The 17,520-nt window shown below is 34.3% G+C and overlaps 2 long non-coding RNA genes across 2 annotated transcripts in view; both read left to right on the top strand.

Annotated features, from left to right (window-relative positions):
* LOC125666548 (uncharacterized) overlaps positions 1-17,520 on the top strand; it is a 38,818-nt gene that overhangs the window by 10,163 nt on the left and 11,135 nt on the right. The window contains exons 3-4 of the long non-coding RNA XR_008799204.1: positions 4,924-4,995; positions 11,459-11,638. This is a non-coding gene — a long non-coding RNA (uncharacterized LOC125666548). The remainder of the gene's footprint in view (positions 1-4,923; positions 4,996-11,458; positions 11,639-17,520) is intronic.
* Positions 5,094-7,782, top strand: LOC130050863 (uncharacterized). The gene is made up of 3 exons (XR_008799205.1): positions 5,094-6,411; positions 7,273-7,358; positions 7,463-7,782. It is a non-coding gene; the product is annotated as an uncharacterized LOC130050863 (long non-coding RNA).

Below are 17,520 nucleotides of genomic sequence, written 5' to 3'. Positions count from 1 at the left end.
AAGTCGTATCCTGTATCATGATAAAGTCGTATTATGTACTGATATATCATGATAGTCGTATTATGTTCTCATGTATCAGGATAAAGTCGTATTATGTACTGATGTATCATGATAAAGTCGTATTATGTGTCAGGATAAAGTCGTATCATATATCATGATAAAGTCGTATTATGTACTCATGCATAATGATAAAGTCGTGTTATGTACTCATGCATCATGATAAAGTCGTATTATGTACTCATGCATCATAATAAAGTCGAATTATGTATCATGTATCAGGATAAAGTCGTATTATGTACTCATGCATCATGATAAAGTCGTATTATGTACTCATGCATCATGATAAAGTCGTGTTATGTACTCATGCATCATGATAAAGTCGTATTATGTACTCATGCATCATAATAAAGTCGAATTATGTATCATGTATCATGATAGTCGTATTATGTATCAGGATAAAGTCGTATTATGTATCATAATAAAGTCGTATTATGTATCAGGATAAAGTCGTATTATGTAGTCATGTATCAGGATAAAGTCGTATTATGTATCATAATAAAGTCGTATTATGTATCAGGATAAAGTCGTATTATGTACTCATGTATCAGGATAAAGTTGTATTATGTATCATGATAAAGTCGTATTATGTATCATGATAAAGTCGTATTATGTATCAGGATAAAGTCGTATTATGTATTCTCGTATCATAATAAAGTCGTATTATGTAGTCATGTATCAGGATAAAGTCGTATTATGTATCAGGATAAAGTCGTATTATGTATCAGGATAAAGTCGTATTATGTACTCATGTATCATGATAAAGATGTATGTATATGTACTCCTCCTAGGCACCTGATCCCATCTCTGGTGCGTCCAGGGGTCTGTGTCTGGCCAACTCTCTATTTAATATTGCTTATAGTAGTTATGAGTTTGATCACTGTTCGTGATCTTCACCTTTCACCTGCTACCAAACATGGCTACGTCAACGAACGAAATCGTTAAAAACTGTTAGTTTTCAGGTCGTATGCGGCTTTAATGAATACTTTTGAGAGTATGTTTGGACAGAAGTATAGTAGAGAAATATATTAGGGATTGTTTTATATTGAATTTATGAAACGGAGATACAAGAATATAACGATGTTAGGCCTCAACAGTGCGCATTTTGTGTTCGCCGTAAATCGAAGGTTTTTATAAGGGTGGATCTGTAGCTCTCTGATCTGTGCCAATATTATTTCAAAAGAGCTAAACGTTTGCAGCTACTAGGTTCCCAGCGATAATGGTATCCCTGGCAAAACCAAAGCAGACAAAATGGCAAAAATGCACTTCAAGAAGATATTTACCCAACTATATATTTTGTATTGCTTGTAGGAATTATGAGATTGATCACTGTTCGTTATCTTCACCTTTTATTGCACACTTTAAATCCCCTACACTGATTTAAAATATTTCACAAATGAAAGGCAACGATAACGAACAGCGGTCAATCTCACGTCTCCCACAAGCAAACCAAAATAGATAGTTGGGCAAACACGGGTCCCAGACACACCAGAGGTGGTATCAGGTGCCCCCCGTCGACGAGATTTCTGTGACCGAATATTCTATTCAAAACAAAAGTAAGCAAACCGTGTAACATCTTAATGAAACGTCAGGACGACGTGATTGTTTCAAGAACACGCATCAGACATTCAAAATGGACTCATTCTTACCTACTAAATAGAGCACTTTAGTCTGAATGTATGTCTTGTGACTGTCCTTTAACTTTATAGCACATTCTTATAAAATGCAGTGTTTTACTCCCATATGGGATAGACATTTTGGTAATGTACAATCAATAAAAGAACTTTTTACCAACATTAGCAATCATTATACTGTACAATACTTACAGGAATGCGATGTTTACAGATTAAATTTGAATGTTTTTTAATACAACTGTTCATATGCACAAAATGATCTTGATTTTTTTATTATTATTATTTTTTTTTTTTTTTACATGTTTATGTATTTTTAATTTTATGTCTGTCGGACGGGACGCTAAAGGGTGCCCCGTGTCAAGGATCACAACCATCTTGGTAACTGAATTTCGAGAAAGAGTATGCTTACTGGTGCATCCACGGAAACTCAAACACTCACATAAACATATTTCAATTAGTTAACCACCGTAAATGGCTGAAATATTGTCAAAACGGCTTAAAGCCGCAGTCAATCAACTGAAAGGGCGGTTAGAGTATATGTACGATTACCAAATCCGGAATTAATGCCAAGTTCGTTTAAAATACCATTGTAATAATCAGCTTTACAAACAAAGACAATGTTAAATTCTTACAAGCTTTGTCAGCTGCAGCCAAAACATATTCCTCATGTAACCTATGTAATTTTTGATCGCTTCTGATTTACTGAACACAGAAGGATAAATGGCACGTACTTTTGTTTTGGTGTGTCTAATACGGGATTTCAATAGTCCTGTTATACTTTTAATCCATTCTGACAAAGAATCAAGTTCTTCTTGTAGATAATCAACCCATCGTCTGTCTCGTAATGGTATTGCATGTCTAATTCCATGGAATCCTCAACCATTATCTTTGTAATTCAAAAACTCATTTTAAACTTGGATGCCATTATCTTCATATTTGGAGAATTAAACAAAAGTGAATCAGCCAAAACGCCTGATGTTTGTAGTAATGTCAATTTTTTGGAAGTGTATTTTGTATTTCTACATTAAAGGAGAAGTAGTTCATTAAAACGACAAACTGGGTTCGCAATGTTTGTAATTGAGCTATAGTGTTCTTAACATGATCTTTTTGCACTTAAAATTTATCTTATTCAACTTGAGTTGTCTGTTTGTGTCTACACAACATAAGCAACACAAATCAATTATTACATAAAATTGATACACAATAATGTCTTCTAACACTACAGATAAAAAATTGTAATACTAGTAATGGAAAGAAATAACGACATTTTTGCACTTAATAATGCAAAATAATTCAAGATGTTAAATTTGCGAGTTTAAAAAGACAAAATTAAGGATTATCTCCCTCATGCATAGCTCTTATCCTTGGACGAATTTGGCTCCACTTGTTTGGCACGCTGTTTTTGGCTATATTTAGATCTAAAACTTCATAGTTATTTCGGATTTCAAACATTTCGGTTGAGCATCACTGAAGAGACATTATTTGTCGAAATGCGCATCTGGTGCATCAAAATTGATACCGTATAAGTTTTACATTAGGAGTAATGTCAATTTCTAAAATTTCGCATAATTTTGAAGGCCTTGTCTTAGATTTTAAAATGGAACTTTGAGAAGTGGGTGTTTGAGATAAAAATTTCAAATTATAGACGAAAATACTGAATCTTTATACAAATATATTCTAGTAAATTAATATAAACTTTTTTAGGAATCGGTGTTCTGTCTGGAAAATATATCAACCAAATTAATAAATAACACTATTTGAACTAGTTCCAAGTCTCAACTACTTGTATGAAAGGCGAATATAACGAAGAATGATCAATCTCATAACTCCTATAAGCAATACAAAATAGAGAGTTTGGCAAACACGGACCCCTGGATATACCATATGCATGCATATATCATAAATTATAACACTGGAACACAAGTATAGGAGTATAAAAATAGAAGATATATCGGATGAAAGAGAACTATAACATCACATAGAATTAGAACCTTTTGTTTAATGAATCCTTCCACCACAAAATGTAGTCTACAAAACCCTTTGAAAATTTAAATTGACGCATTGGTTTTCAATTTGGTAGGATTCAGTAGATAAATGAAATAAAGTCAATGTTAATAGTTTTAAAGCTAATAAAATTATAAATTTCAATACCAATTGGATGAAATGGTCCTTTATTATTGATTCTCTCTCTCTCTCTCTCTCTCTCTCTCTCTCTCTCTCTCTCTGAATACGATACAAAATATATGCATAGCTATAGGCCAAGATGATTTTGTGATGTTGCGATGTTAGATATGACATCACCTTTCATCAATGATCTAGATATGTGTGCATGTAGTTATGTTAGTCATCAATAATATACACTTATGTTTTGTCATTCACATACATGTATAATACTGTATATTTTCATATGGAAGTAAACGTTCTAACATAAAAAAAAATCCTTAACCATCACAGGATGATATTCAATTCAAAGCATCAGTTGATGTTGACATGAAATATAGAATATATTGTGATATGGAGGAGAGATAAATTTACAGATTGTTGATTGATTGATTGATGTTTTCCGCCACACTCAACAATTTTTCAGTTATCTGGTGGCACCCAGTTTTTATTGGTGGAAGAGAGAATCCAAATACAATGTACCTGGGAAGAGACCACCGACCTTCCGAAAGTAAACTGGGAAACTTTCTCACTTTCCGACGCGAGCGGGATTCGAACCCGCGCCGACAAAGGTGAGAGGCCGCGTGATTTTGAGCGCGATGCTCTAACCTCTCGGCCACGGAGGCCCTTAAATATACAGAAAGAGAGATGCTGTGGATTATGTTTTTACTCACGTACTGCTATTTGCTTTATCACATTTCAATTAAATCTAATTAACACATTTATAAATGTGAAAAACAACCACTGTTGTAAAGTGAATGCATACAATAATGAGGAAAAAAAACTGTATAGCACTTCCTGCATAGAACACAAAACCTGTTATACTATCTTGTGTTTACATCAATTAATGATGAAATATGTGTTTTTGCGCTACGATATTTATTGTTGCTTACATTTTATGGAAGAGCAGAATGGCAATTAACAAATTTTATTGTAGTGTTGAGAAAATGATTCAATGTATATCCTATTCTTTTAAATTTTTACAGGATCTGCTGAAATCCTGAATAAGCCTCGGGTAATTGAAATAAGATTATGATAATTGGATGTTGATCTCGATATATCTCTGCTTTAGATACCTGTCTGGTAATAGAATAACAACGTTACAAAAAGAGGCATTTGCTGGATTGGTGAAACTAAAAACATTGTAAGTGGTTTTTCTTTCATCTTGTTGACATCTGTATGATCTGTATTTCTGGTTATAATTATAGAACATGTATGACGTTTTGATAAAGAATAGATATATTTAGTAACGTTACATCTGTTATATCCTGGAAGAAATAGCACATTTGTCCTTTTCTTAATTTCGTATTATTCATAGGATTGATGAGATTAGTCAATGTTGTGTATGAGATATAAATCTCAACAAATGAATTAAAATAGGCAATAAGAGAGGTATAATGATACCAAATCTATGTTCTTTAATAAACGTCTTCCTTTTATCCCATCTTAATGGAAATCGGGATTTACAAAAGCCTGCTGACATCAAGCATTTATACGAAGGGTTAAACACTGGGCTATAAAAAAAATTCCCGTAAGAAAAATGGTTTTGCTACAATGGTTTCAACATTCTCATTTAAAATCAGCCTTTTGCAAATCATATGGATATTATAATGAGTTATGGTAGTTGTGTATTATATTAACTGTATGTTAATGAGTTATGGTAGTTGTGTATTGACTAACTGTATGTTAATGAGTTATGGTAGTTGTGTATCGTGTAACTGTATGTTAATGAGTTATGGTAGTTGTGTATTGTTTAACTGTGTACTAATGAGTTATGGTAGTTGTGTATTGTTTAACTGTATGTTAATGAGTTATGGTAGTTGTGTATTATTTAACTGTATGTTAATGAGTTATGGTAGTTGTGTATTGTCTAACTGTATATTTATGAGTTATGGTAGTTGTGTATTATTTAACTGTATGTTAATGAGTTATGGTAGTTGTGTATTGTCTAACTGTATGTTAATGAGTTATGGTAGTTGTGTATTATTTAACTGTATGTTAATAAGTTATGGTAGTTGTGTATTGTCTAACTGTATATTTATGAGTTATGGTAGTTGTGTATTATTTAACTGTATGTTAATAAGTTATGGTAGTTGTGTATTGTCTAACTGTATGTTAAGGTAACGACGGATAGCAACCACGTGATGAGTAAAAATTGTGTATTTTCACGTGAATTCATTTTCCGGAATTCCTTACTCCGTCATAGAATAGTCGAAAAACAAAAAGGGGTTCCGAAAGTGTTTTGTTGCTGTGACTGACTCGCCTAGAGAAAATATGCACATACCACATAAGTATACGTCAATATCTGTAATGGTAGATCAAATGTTTCATCTGTGTGAAACTTTTTGCTAATCGAAATGTTAAACCAACCACCAATCCATGTACATAGATGCGCTACGTAAACAAAGTTGTTGGTTGATACATCGTAATGTCCGAGTGCAGCATGCTGCGAGATTAAATACTGTTTATACAGTCATTGAGAGGCTAAACAAAGTTTCTTGCAAGAAGAGGAAGTTGGTGGATGTATTCAACTTGGACAACGAAATCATAGTTTCGTTTGGTGAGTGAAAAAAATGCTATAAATTTGTATTCAAAAGTTCAACTCACATTTCCTCTGCTATTTCACAACGCGATTTATAATAACATCTGTAAGTTTAAACACAAGACATACAGTAGATGTATTATTTTGTATGTATATATGTATTCCATGTGTGCTTAAAATATAACTCCCACCTGTGCATGTGATTGTAAACGAACGGATCTCATGTAAATGCATACCACATTTGTAAACATGGGCTCTTACAACTCTTTTATTAAGAAAATATCGTTATGAAAATAACCGTTACGAAAATAACATACCTTGAACTACATGTATAAAAGTAATGAAAAACAAATATCTGTATAGACCTACTATCTAGGGTTTGAGGGAACCGGATAGAAAGTGGAGGGGGGGGGGGTGGTGGCATGTGTTGAATTATAATTCCCTAGACTATAGTATACATATACTATTACTTTGAAATTTCAGTGACCTAAGAAATATATCAAACCTGAGGTTTCATGTAGGTTGGCAAAACCTTTTTAAAAATAATGTAAATTAATCACAAGTCTGCATATGCCCTCTCATAGGTAAATATATGCACTGTATGTAAAAGTAAGATATGTATACTACACGTATGTCCTTCTCTTGACCCACATTTTGTAAATAAAACAGATATGATAAGTCTATGGCAGTTTATGAAAACATATATACATGTCATCTCATATTGCAATTTATAATTTTGAAACATCAGTATTTAAATTTTCACTGAATATGTGTTGAGACACAATTTTAAAATTCACATTGTCTCACGCAGTCTAATTACTCAATGGTATAATATAGACCTAACTGTGCAGATATCAATTATGATGATCTTTTTTCTAGGCATCAGCCTGAAGACCAAGGGAGGTTAGATAGGACCAGTGCAGGTTGAAGTGGATTTCGAGTCAACAAGTATAACAGCAAGAGAGGTACTATATTTTCTTTTGATAAACATTTGTAAAGACAATTCTGAGTATATCAGATATTCATCTCTTTTGCTATATCTAAATATATTTATCTATATTTTGAACAGGTACTCCATTTACAGTGATGATGACATATCCCCTGGACCCCCACAACTCCACAAATTTAAAAATGTTTGATCAAGTTCAAAGATTAAAGAACTACTGCAAAATTTGGGACTTGGATGAAAAACATTAATTCACTTATATGAGCTCAGATCAGTGGATGTTGTACAACATACTTTAAACTAAATTGTGAATTTAAGGGAAAACAAGTACATGTACTCGTGTATTACATGTACATGTCTTTTGAAAGACAATGATATTGCATAAATTTCAATGTTGATTATTCTTTCTTAGATATATTAGTAAAAAATGTCCACATGATAGAATATCAATTTTATAACTTCAATCAATGTGTTTGAATTTTCCTTGTAATTCAAAATTTAGTTGAAACATACATCATTGATACATTAATGTATATGAAATTTTTAGAAAAGTTTCATAATGGAACTAATTCACCACTCCACCCCCCCCCACCCCCCACCCCTTATACATACAGTGAACATAGACCTTCACCTGGGGGAAACTACAGTTAGTTAATGCAATATACATGTACATGCATTCTCAGTTATCCAATAGTGAGTTTTTGGTTCATTGTGAAACTACAATTAGAAATCTTAAACTTATGAAAGACACACCTATCTGTGAGGGCAAGATGACTCAGATGGACTTACGTGTAGTGATCCATGGGCAGTTCATGGGTCTCTTTCTATTGATATTAATTATTTATTGAAATATGAAATGGTTATTTAAACATATTTCGTGTATTATACTGTATAGTGATATAAATTTCTATCAAAAAATATGTATAGGTAATAGATTTGGTCCAGTTATTACAAGAAATTGTATGAAAAATAACTAAATATTTAGGCAATCATTGTGAGTGCGAAAAGGTCAACTGCAATAGCACACACTATATATCATTCTTAAATGGCTCATAGAAACTTCTAGTATTGCGAGTTTGAATGCTCAATGTGGTAATTTGGGAATGCTTAATCATTTAAGGTCAATAGTTTATCTCTGCTGACTGTATCTCTTAAAATTCATTTTTAGAGGGGAGGGGGTAGGGTTACAAAATCTGACATAGTTTCAGATTAAACCTCATTTGGTATATTTTTTTCTATTCAATATTTTAGATACTACTTGACTTATTGTAAAAATGAAATAAAATCAGAAATTTTATGAGCAGAATTTTGTTGTTGTCAGAAAATGTATGCCTGATAGTATTTGAGAAACGCCATATTTAGGGTAAATTTGGCCAATTGCCAAGTCGAATCATCCCAATGTTTTCCTTAGATGCATTTAGAATTTCTAATCAATATTGATTTTTTATCTGTTTGTGTTTAATTTACACAACTATATATGACAAACAATATTTCTGGTGTCAATAAAATTTTTATTGGCTTCTGTGTTAATTTGCTCAATTTTGGCATTTTTTGCCTTTTGGGGCTGTAAAAGAGGGGATTTTAATCTCGCTTTCCTCGAAAATTAACCTGATGACTTTTGTTGATTTTTTGATATGTTGTAGGATAAAGTCAAAATGTTATAATAAATAAAATTGAAAAAAATTCAATGAGCGGTTTTTTGGGGGCTAGCTATCAATAGCTACCTTAATGCGTTATGGTACCACTTAACTGTATGTTAATGAGCGCCTTAAAAACTGATTTTTCATTTATAGCTTCAACATTTGAAATAATTTATGTTTAAAAGATATTTTAAGGTAGATCGATCATCGTTTGATGTCAAACAAGAATTTAAGATTGAAATGAAATACTGAAATGGACCTATATATTGAAGGACGAATACCTCCATTTTGAAAAAATGATATCTGTCTATAGGTAATAAAAACGTGTTGACAGGCATTATACGGATTACATGTTTCTGTTTGTTTTGTTTTGCAATGCTCAACTTGTAAACATTATTTATTACGTAAATGGTGCGCTGATTTTTTTTTATTATTTCAGCCCTCACCTTAACGTGTTTTTTTTTTTTATAAAATCACTGCACATTGTATATATTACTGTGATGAGGAACTAACACATGTATGAGACGAATCATTTTAAAGTAAACGCTCAAGAAAAACGAAATTTTAAAGTGATTCAAGACAAAACGTCTCCTAAGGTTCTTTTGCAAAGTCGATTTAACAGTATTTTTTATGTTGATGTAAATTTGTGTGTGGCACGGACAGGAAATAGAACAAACAGATGCAACTACATATAGATATATTCCATAGAGTCGCTTTTCCGTATAAATACACACTCACGCGCGCGCGATCGTGTGTATCTGTACTACGGCTTGCCGGAAAGACCCGCGAATGAGCGATTGGTTGTAGACCTAAGTGTTTATAGTGATGTAATGCCTCGTTCTTACAGCCTGGCTCCCGAGGCCTTCCTATGTGATCGGAATACCTCGAGAACCAGGCTATCGTTCTTGGCGCTTCGTTCCATAAGGCCGATCAAGACTAGAATCGTGGATTGAAGAAACAAACAAACTTTATTTTACTTATTCAATTATCAAAATTTATTTCTTCTGTAAAAATCAACGTCAAGCATCGATAAACAACACCTTTGCTTCATATCGAATTATCTTACATGGTGACATTAAAAAGAAAAAAAATAAACTCCGCCAAAGCATGTCTGCCACTGTACTTTCATTTCTGTTATTTCAGGGTAGTTCACTTGAGATTTTCTAATGATCTGTTGTGCGTCGTCTGTCCGTCCGTCTTTCTGTTTGTCCTTCTATCTTTAATTTTTTTTATACTCGAGACAGCTCTCCGGAACCAATGCTCCAATTTCAACAAACTTAGTACAAATCATCTTTGGGTAAAGGGGATCCAAGTTTGTTCAAATGAAGGGCCAAACCCCCCTCTAAATGGAGATAATCACAAAATTGCAAAAATAGGGTGGGGTCATTTATAAATCGTCTTCAGAACCACTGGGCCAGAAAAGCTGAAATTCATATGAAAGTTTCATGACATAGTAGAGATTCAAGATTGTTATAATCATGACCCCCTGTGGTATGATTGGGCCACAAAAGGGATCAAAGTTTTACATGGGAATATATAGGGAATATCTTTAAAAGCCTTCTTCTCAAGAACCACTTGGCGATAAGATTGAAGATTTAACTGGAAGCTTCCTGGCATAAAGTAGGTTCAAGTTTGTTTAGATCATGCCCCCCTCCCCCCCCCCCCCCCCGGCGGTAGGATGGGGCCAGAATATAAGGGATCAATTTCTACATTAAATATATCGCGAAAATCTATAAAATCTTCTCAAGAACTACTGGGGCAGAAAAGTATATATTTACTTGAAAGCTTCCTGACATAGTGCAGATTTAAGTCTGTTAAAACCATGGCCCCGGGGATAGGTTTGAGCCCCTATAGGGGATCAAACTTTTACATGCAAATATATAGGGGAAATCTTTAAAAATCTTCTCAAGAACCACTGAGCCAGAAAAATTTATGGTTACATGAAAACGTTCTTATGTAATGCAGATTAAAGTTCGAAAATTTTATGATCCCCGGGTGTAGGGTGGGGCCACAATAGGGAAGCAAGTTTTTACATACAAATATATGGGGATGTTAAATAAATCTTCTTAAGAGCCACTGGGAAAGACAAGTTTACATTCTGGCGTAGTGCAGATTCAAATTTGGTAACATCACGGCCCCCGGGGATAGGATGGGAACACGATAGGAGATCAGTATTACATGCGAATATGTAGGGAAAATCTTTAAATATTGGGCCAATGTGACTCAGGTAAGTGATGTGGCCAATGGGCCTCTTTTTAAGTAATTCTACTAAATTTGTGAATCAAAGAAGATGATATTATATAACTTTCGGACTTCATTTCACTTATGTAACAAGCAGTAACCATGGAGCAAGCGTTTAGGAGTTAATTATTTAAAAGTATAGATGTATATTATATGAAAGATGAAGATAACGAACAGCGATCAATCTCATAACTCCTATATCATCTCTATCTTCTATACATTATTTTTATCTTTCTAGCGCAATACAAAGAAATCCCTTGGCTTGCGATTGTAAATTAATCGCCTTTGTCAGATTTGCTGAATCGAGAAACCTTAAAGAGGTACTCTTATGACCCCGAACCCTCGTGTCATAGTCCTGTAAATCTCAATGGAACGCTGTTGAAGGACGAGAGACTTCAGGACTTGGTTTGTGAAACAGGTAAACCATTTACTCTCAGAACTGTAGATCTTTAGAATATATAATATAATATAGTATATATATAATATAATATATATAATATTCCGTCCACTAATACATTGTACAAAAACATCTACACTGGGATTATCAGACAACTACATATACTGTTACATAGTGACAGTAAGGTACTATATCATGTAGTGACAGTAAGGTATTATATCATGTAGTGACAGTAAGGTACTATATCATGTAGTGACAGTAAGGTACTCTTTCATGTAGTGACAGTAAGGTACTCTATCATATAGTGACAGTAAGGTACTCTCTCATGTAGTGACAGTAAGGTACTATATCATGTAGTGACAGTAAGGTACTCTATCATGTAGTGACAGTAAGGTACTCTATCATATAGTGACAGTAAGGTACTCTATCTTATACTGTTACATAGTGACAGTAAGGTACTCTCTCATGAAGTGACAGTAAGGTACTATATCATGTAGTGACAGTAAGGTACTCTATCATGTAGTGACAGTAAGGTTCTCTATCATGTAGTGACAGTAAGGTACTCTATCATGTAGTGACAGTAAGGTACTGTATCAGGTAGTGACAGTAAGGTACTTTCTCATGTAGTGACAGTAAGGTACTCTATCATGTAGTGACAGTAAGGCACTCAATATATTGTAATGACAGTAAAGTACTCTAACATGTACTGTTACATAGTGACAGTAAGGTACTCTATCATGTAGTGACATTAAGGTACTCTATCATGTAGTGACAGTAAGGTACTCTATCATGTAGTGACAGTAAGGTACTCTATCTTGTACTGTTACATAGTGACAGTAAGGTACTCTATCATGTAGTGACAGTAAGGTACTCTATCATGTAGTGACAGTAAGGTACTCTATCTTGTACTGTTACATAGTGACAGTAAGATACTCTATCATGTAATGACAGTAAAGTACTCTATCATGTAGTGACAGTAAGGTACTCTATCATATAGTGACAGTAAGGTACTTTATCATAACTACATGTACTGTTATATAGTGACAGTAAGGTACTTTATCATGTAGTGACAGTAAGGTACTCTATCTTGTACTGTTACATAGTGACAGTAAGGTACTCTATCATGTAGTGACAGTAAGGTACTCTAACATATAGTGACAGTAAGGTACCCTCTCATGTAGTGACAGTAAGGTACTCTATCGTGTAGTTACAGTAAGGTACTCAATATATTGTAGTGACAGTAAGGTACTCTAACATGTACTGTTACCTAGTGACAGTAAGGTAATATATCATGTAGTGACAGTAAGGTACTCTATCGTAATATATCATGTAGTGACAGTAAGGTACTCTCTCATGTAGTGACAGTAAGGTACTCTATCGTAATATATCATGTAGTGACAGTAAGGTACTCTATCATGAAGTGACAGTAAGGTACTGTTACATAGTGACAGTAAGGTACTCTATAATGTAGTGACAGTAAGGTACTCTATCTTGTAGTGACAATAAGGTACTCTATCATGTAGTGACAGTAAGGTACTCTATCTTGTACTGCTACATAGTGACAGTAAGGTACTATATCATGTAGTGACAGTAAGGTACCCTATCTTGTAGTGACAGTAAGGTACTCTATCATGTAGTGACAGTAAGGTACTGTATCATGTAATGACAGTAATGTACTCTCTCATGTAGTGACAGTAAGGTACTCTATCATGTAGTTACAGTAAGGTACTCAATATATTGTAGTGACAGTAAGGTACTCTAACATGTACTGTTACATAGTGACAGTAAGGTGATATATCATGTAGTGACAGTAAGGTACTCTATCATGTAGTGACAGTAAGGAAAGCTAACATGTACTGTTACATAGTGACAGTAAGGTACTCAATCATGTAATGACAGTAAGGTACTATATCATGTGGTGACAGTAAGGTGCTGTATCATGTAGTGACAGTAAGGTACTCTAATATGTACTGTTACATAGTGACAGTAAGGTACTTTATCATGTAGTACCAGTAAGGTACTCTATAATGTAGTGACAGTAAGGTACCCTATCTTGTAGTAACAGTAAGGTACTCTATCATGTAGTGACAGTAAGGTACTGTAACATGTAGTGACAGTAAGGTACTCTCTCATGTAGTGACAGTAAGGTACTCTATCGTAATATATCATGTAGTGACAGTAAGGTACTCTATCATGTAGTGACAGTAAGGTACTGTTACATAGTGACAGTAAGGTACTCTATCTTGTACTGTTACATAGTAATAGTAAGGTACTCTATCTTGTAGTAACAGTAAGGTAGTCTATCTTGTAGTGACCGTAAGGTACTCTATCTTGTAATGACAGTAAGGTACTCTACCATGATAACTACATGTACTGTTACATAGTGACAGTAAGGTACTCTATCATGTAGTGACAGTAAGGTACTGTTACATAATGACAGTAAGGTACTCTATAATGTAGTGACAGTAAGGTACTCTATCTTGTAGTGACAGTAAGGTACTCTATCATGTAGTGACAGTAAGGAACTATATCTTGTACTGTTACATAGTGACAGTAAGGTACTCTATCATGTAGTGACAGTAAGGTACTGTTACATAATGACAGTAAGGTACTATATCATGTAGTGACAGTAAGGTACCCTATCTTGTAGTGACAGTAAGGTACTCTATCATGTAGTGACAGTAAGGTACTCTATCATGTAGTGACAGTAAGGTACTCTCTCATGTAGTGACAGTAAGGTACTCTATCATGTAGTTACAGTAAGGTACTCAATATATTGTAGTGACAGTAAGGTACTCTAACATGTACTGTTACATAGTGACAGTAAGGTACTATATCATGTAGTGACAGTAAGGTACTCTATCATGTAGAGTCAGTAAGGTACTCTATCTTGTACTGTTACATAGTGACAGTAAGGTACTCTATCATGTAGTGACAGTAAGGAACTCTATCATGTAGAGACAGTAAGGTACTCTATCTTGTACTGTTACATAGTGACAGTGAGGTACTCTATCATGTGGTGACAGTAAGGTACTCTATCATGTAGTGACAGTAAGGTACTCTAATATGTACTGTTACATAATGACAGTAAGGTACTTTATCATGTAGTACCAGTAAGGTACTCTATAATGTAGTGACAGTAAGGTACCCTATCTTGTAGTAACAGTAAGGTACTCTATCATGTAGTGACAGTAAGGTACTGTAACATGTAGTGACGGTAAGGTACTCTCTCATGTAGTGACAGTAAGGTACTCTATCGTAATATATCATGTAGTGACAGTAAGGTACTCTATCATGTAGTGACAGTAAGGTACTGTTACATAGTGACAGTAAGGTACTCTATCTTGTACTGTTACATAGTGACAGTAAGGTACTCTATCTTGTAGTAACAGTAAGGTAGTCTATCTTGTAGTGACCGTAAGGTACTCTATCATGTAGTGACAGTAAGGAACTATATCTTGTACTGTTACATAGTGACAGTAAGGTACTCTATCATGTAGTGACAGTAAGGTACTGTTACATAGTGACAGTAAGGTACTCTATAATGTAGTGACAGTAAGGTACTCTATCTTGTAGTGACAGTAAGGTACTCTATCATGTAGTGACAGTAAGGAACTATATCTTGTACTGTTACATAGTGACAGTAAGGTACTATATCATGTAGTGACAGTAAGGTACCCTATCTTGTAGTGACAGTAAGGTACTCTATCATGTAGTGACAGTAAGGTACTGTATCATGTAGTGACAGTAAGGTACTCTCTTATGTAGTGACAGTAAGGTACTCTATCATGTAGTTACAGTAAGGTACTCAATATATTGTAGTGACAGTAGGGTACTCTAACATGTACTGTTACATAGTGACAGTAAGGTACTCTATCATGTAGTGACAGTAAGGTACTCTATCATGTAGAGACAGTAAGGTACTCTATCTTGTACTGCTACATAGTGACAGTAAGGTACTCTATCATGTAGTGACAGTAAGGTACTCTATCATGTAGAAACAGTAAGGTACCCTATCTTGTACTGTTATATAGTGACAGTAAGGTACTCTATCATGTGGTGACAGTAAGGTACTCTATCATGTAGTGACAGTAAGGTACTCTAATATGTACTGTTACATAATGACAGTAAGGTACTTTATCATGTAGTACCAGTAAGGTACTCTATAATGTAGTGACAGTAAGGTACCCTATCTTGTAGTAACAGTAAGGTACTCTATCATGTAGTGACAGTAAGGTACTGTAACATGTAGTGACAGTAAGGTACTCTCTCATGTAGTGACAGTAAGGTACTCTATCGTAATATATCATGTAGTGACAGTAAGGTACTATATCATGTAGTGACAGTAAGGTACTCTATCATGTAGTGACAGTAAGGTACTCTATCTTGTACTGTTACATAGTGACAGTAAGGTACTATATCATGTAGTGACAGTAAGGTACCCTATCTTGTAGTGACAGTAAGGTACTATATCATGTAGTGACAGTAAGGTACTGTATCATGTAATGACAGTAATGTACTCTCTCATGTAGTGACAGTAAGGTACTGTATCATGTAGTTACAGTAAGGTACTCAATATATTGTAGTGACAGTAAGGTACTCTAACATGTACTGTTACATAGTGACAGTAAGGTGATATATCATGTAGTGACAGTAAGGTACTCTATCATGTAGTGACAGTAAGGAAAGCTAACATGTACTGTTACATAGTGACAGCAAGGTACTATATCATGTAGTGACAGTAAGGTACTCTATCATGTAGAGACAGTAAGGTACTTTATCTTGTACTGTTACATAGTGACAGTAAGGTACTCTATCATGTAGTGGCAGTAAGGTACTCTATCATGTAGAGACAGTAAGGTACTCTATCTTGTACTGTTACATAGTGACAGTAAGGTACTATATCATGTAGTGACAGTAAGGTACTCTATCATGTAGAGACAGTAAGGTACTCTATCTTGTACTGTTACATAGTGACAGTAAGGTACTCTATCATGTAATGACAGTAAGGTACTCTATCATGTAGTGACAGTAAGGTACTCTATCTTGTACTGTTACATAGTGACAGTAAGATACTCTATCATGTAATGACAGTAAGGTACTCTATCATGTAGTGACAGTAAGGTACTCTATCATATAGTGACAGTAAGGTACTTTATCATAACTACATGTACTGTTATATAGTGACAGTAAGGTACTCTCTCATGTAGTGACAGTAAGGTACTCTATCATGTAGTTACAGTAAGGCACTCAATATATTGTAATGACAGTAAAGTACTCTAACATATACTGTTACATAGTGACAGTAAGGTACTCTATCATGTAGTGACAGTAAGGTACTCTATCATGTAGTGACAGTAAGGAACTATATCTTGTACTGTTACATAGTGACAGTAAGGTAATATATCATGTAGTGACAGTAAGGTACTGTTACATAGTGACAGTAAGGTACTCTATCATGTAGTGACAGTAAGGAAAGCTAACATGTACTGTTACATAGTGACAGTAAGGTACTATATCATGTAGTGACAGTAAGGTACTCTATCATGTAGAGACAGTAAGGTACTTTATCTTGTACTGTTACATAGTGACAGTAAGGTACTCTATCATGTAGTGACAGTAAGGTACTCTATCATGTAGTGACAGTAAGGTACTCTATCTTGTACTGTTACATAGTGACAGTAAGGTACTCTATCATGTAGTGACAGTAAGGTACTCTATCATGTAGTGACAGTAAGGTACTCTATCTTGTACTGTTACATAGTGACAGTAAGATACTCTATCATGTAATGACAGTAAGGTACTCTATCATGTATTGACAGTAAGGTACTCTATCATATAGTGACAGTAAGGTACTTTATCATAACTACATGTACTGTTATATAGTGACAGTAAGGTACTTT

Source organism: Ostrea edulis, chromosome 10 (genome assembly GCF_947568905.1).
Source record: "Ostrea edulis chromosome 10, xbOstEdul1.1, whole genome shotgun sequence".
Classification (NCBI taxonomy): Eukaryota; Metazoa; Mollusca; class Bivalvia; order Ostreida; family Ostreidae; genus Ostrea; species Ostrea edulis.
This window is presented reverse-complemented; position numbering and strand designations above follow the sequence as displayed.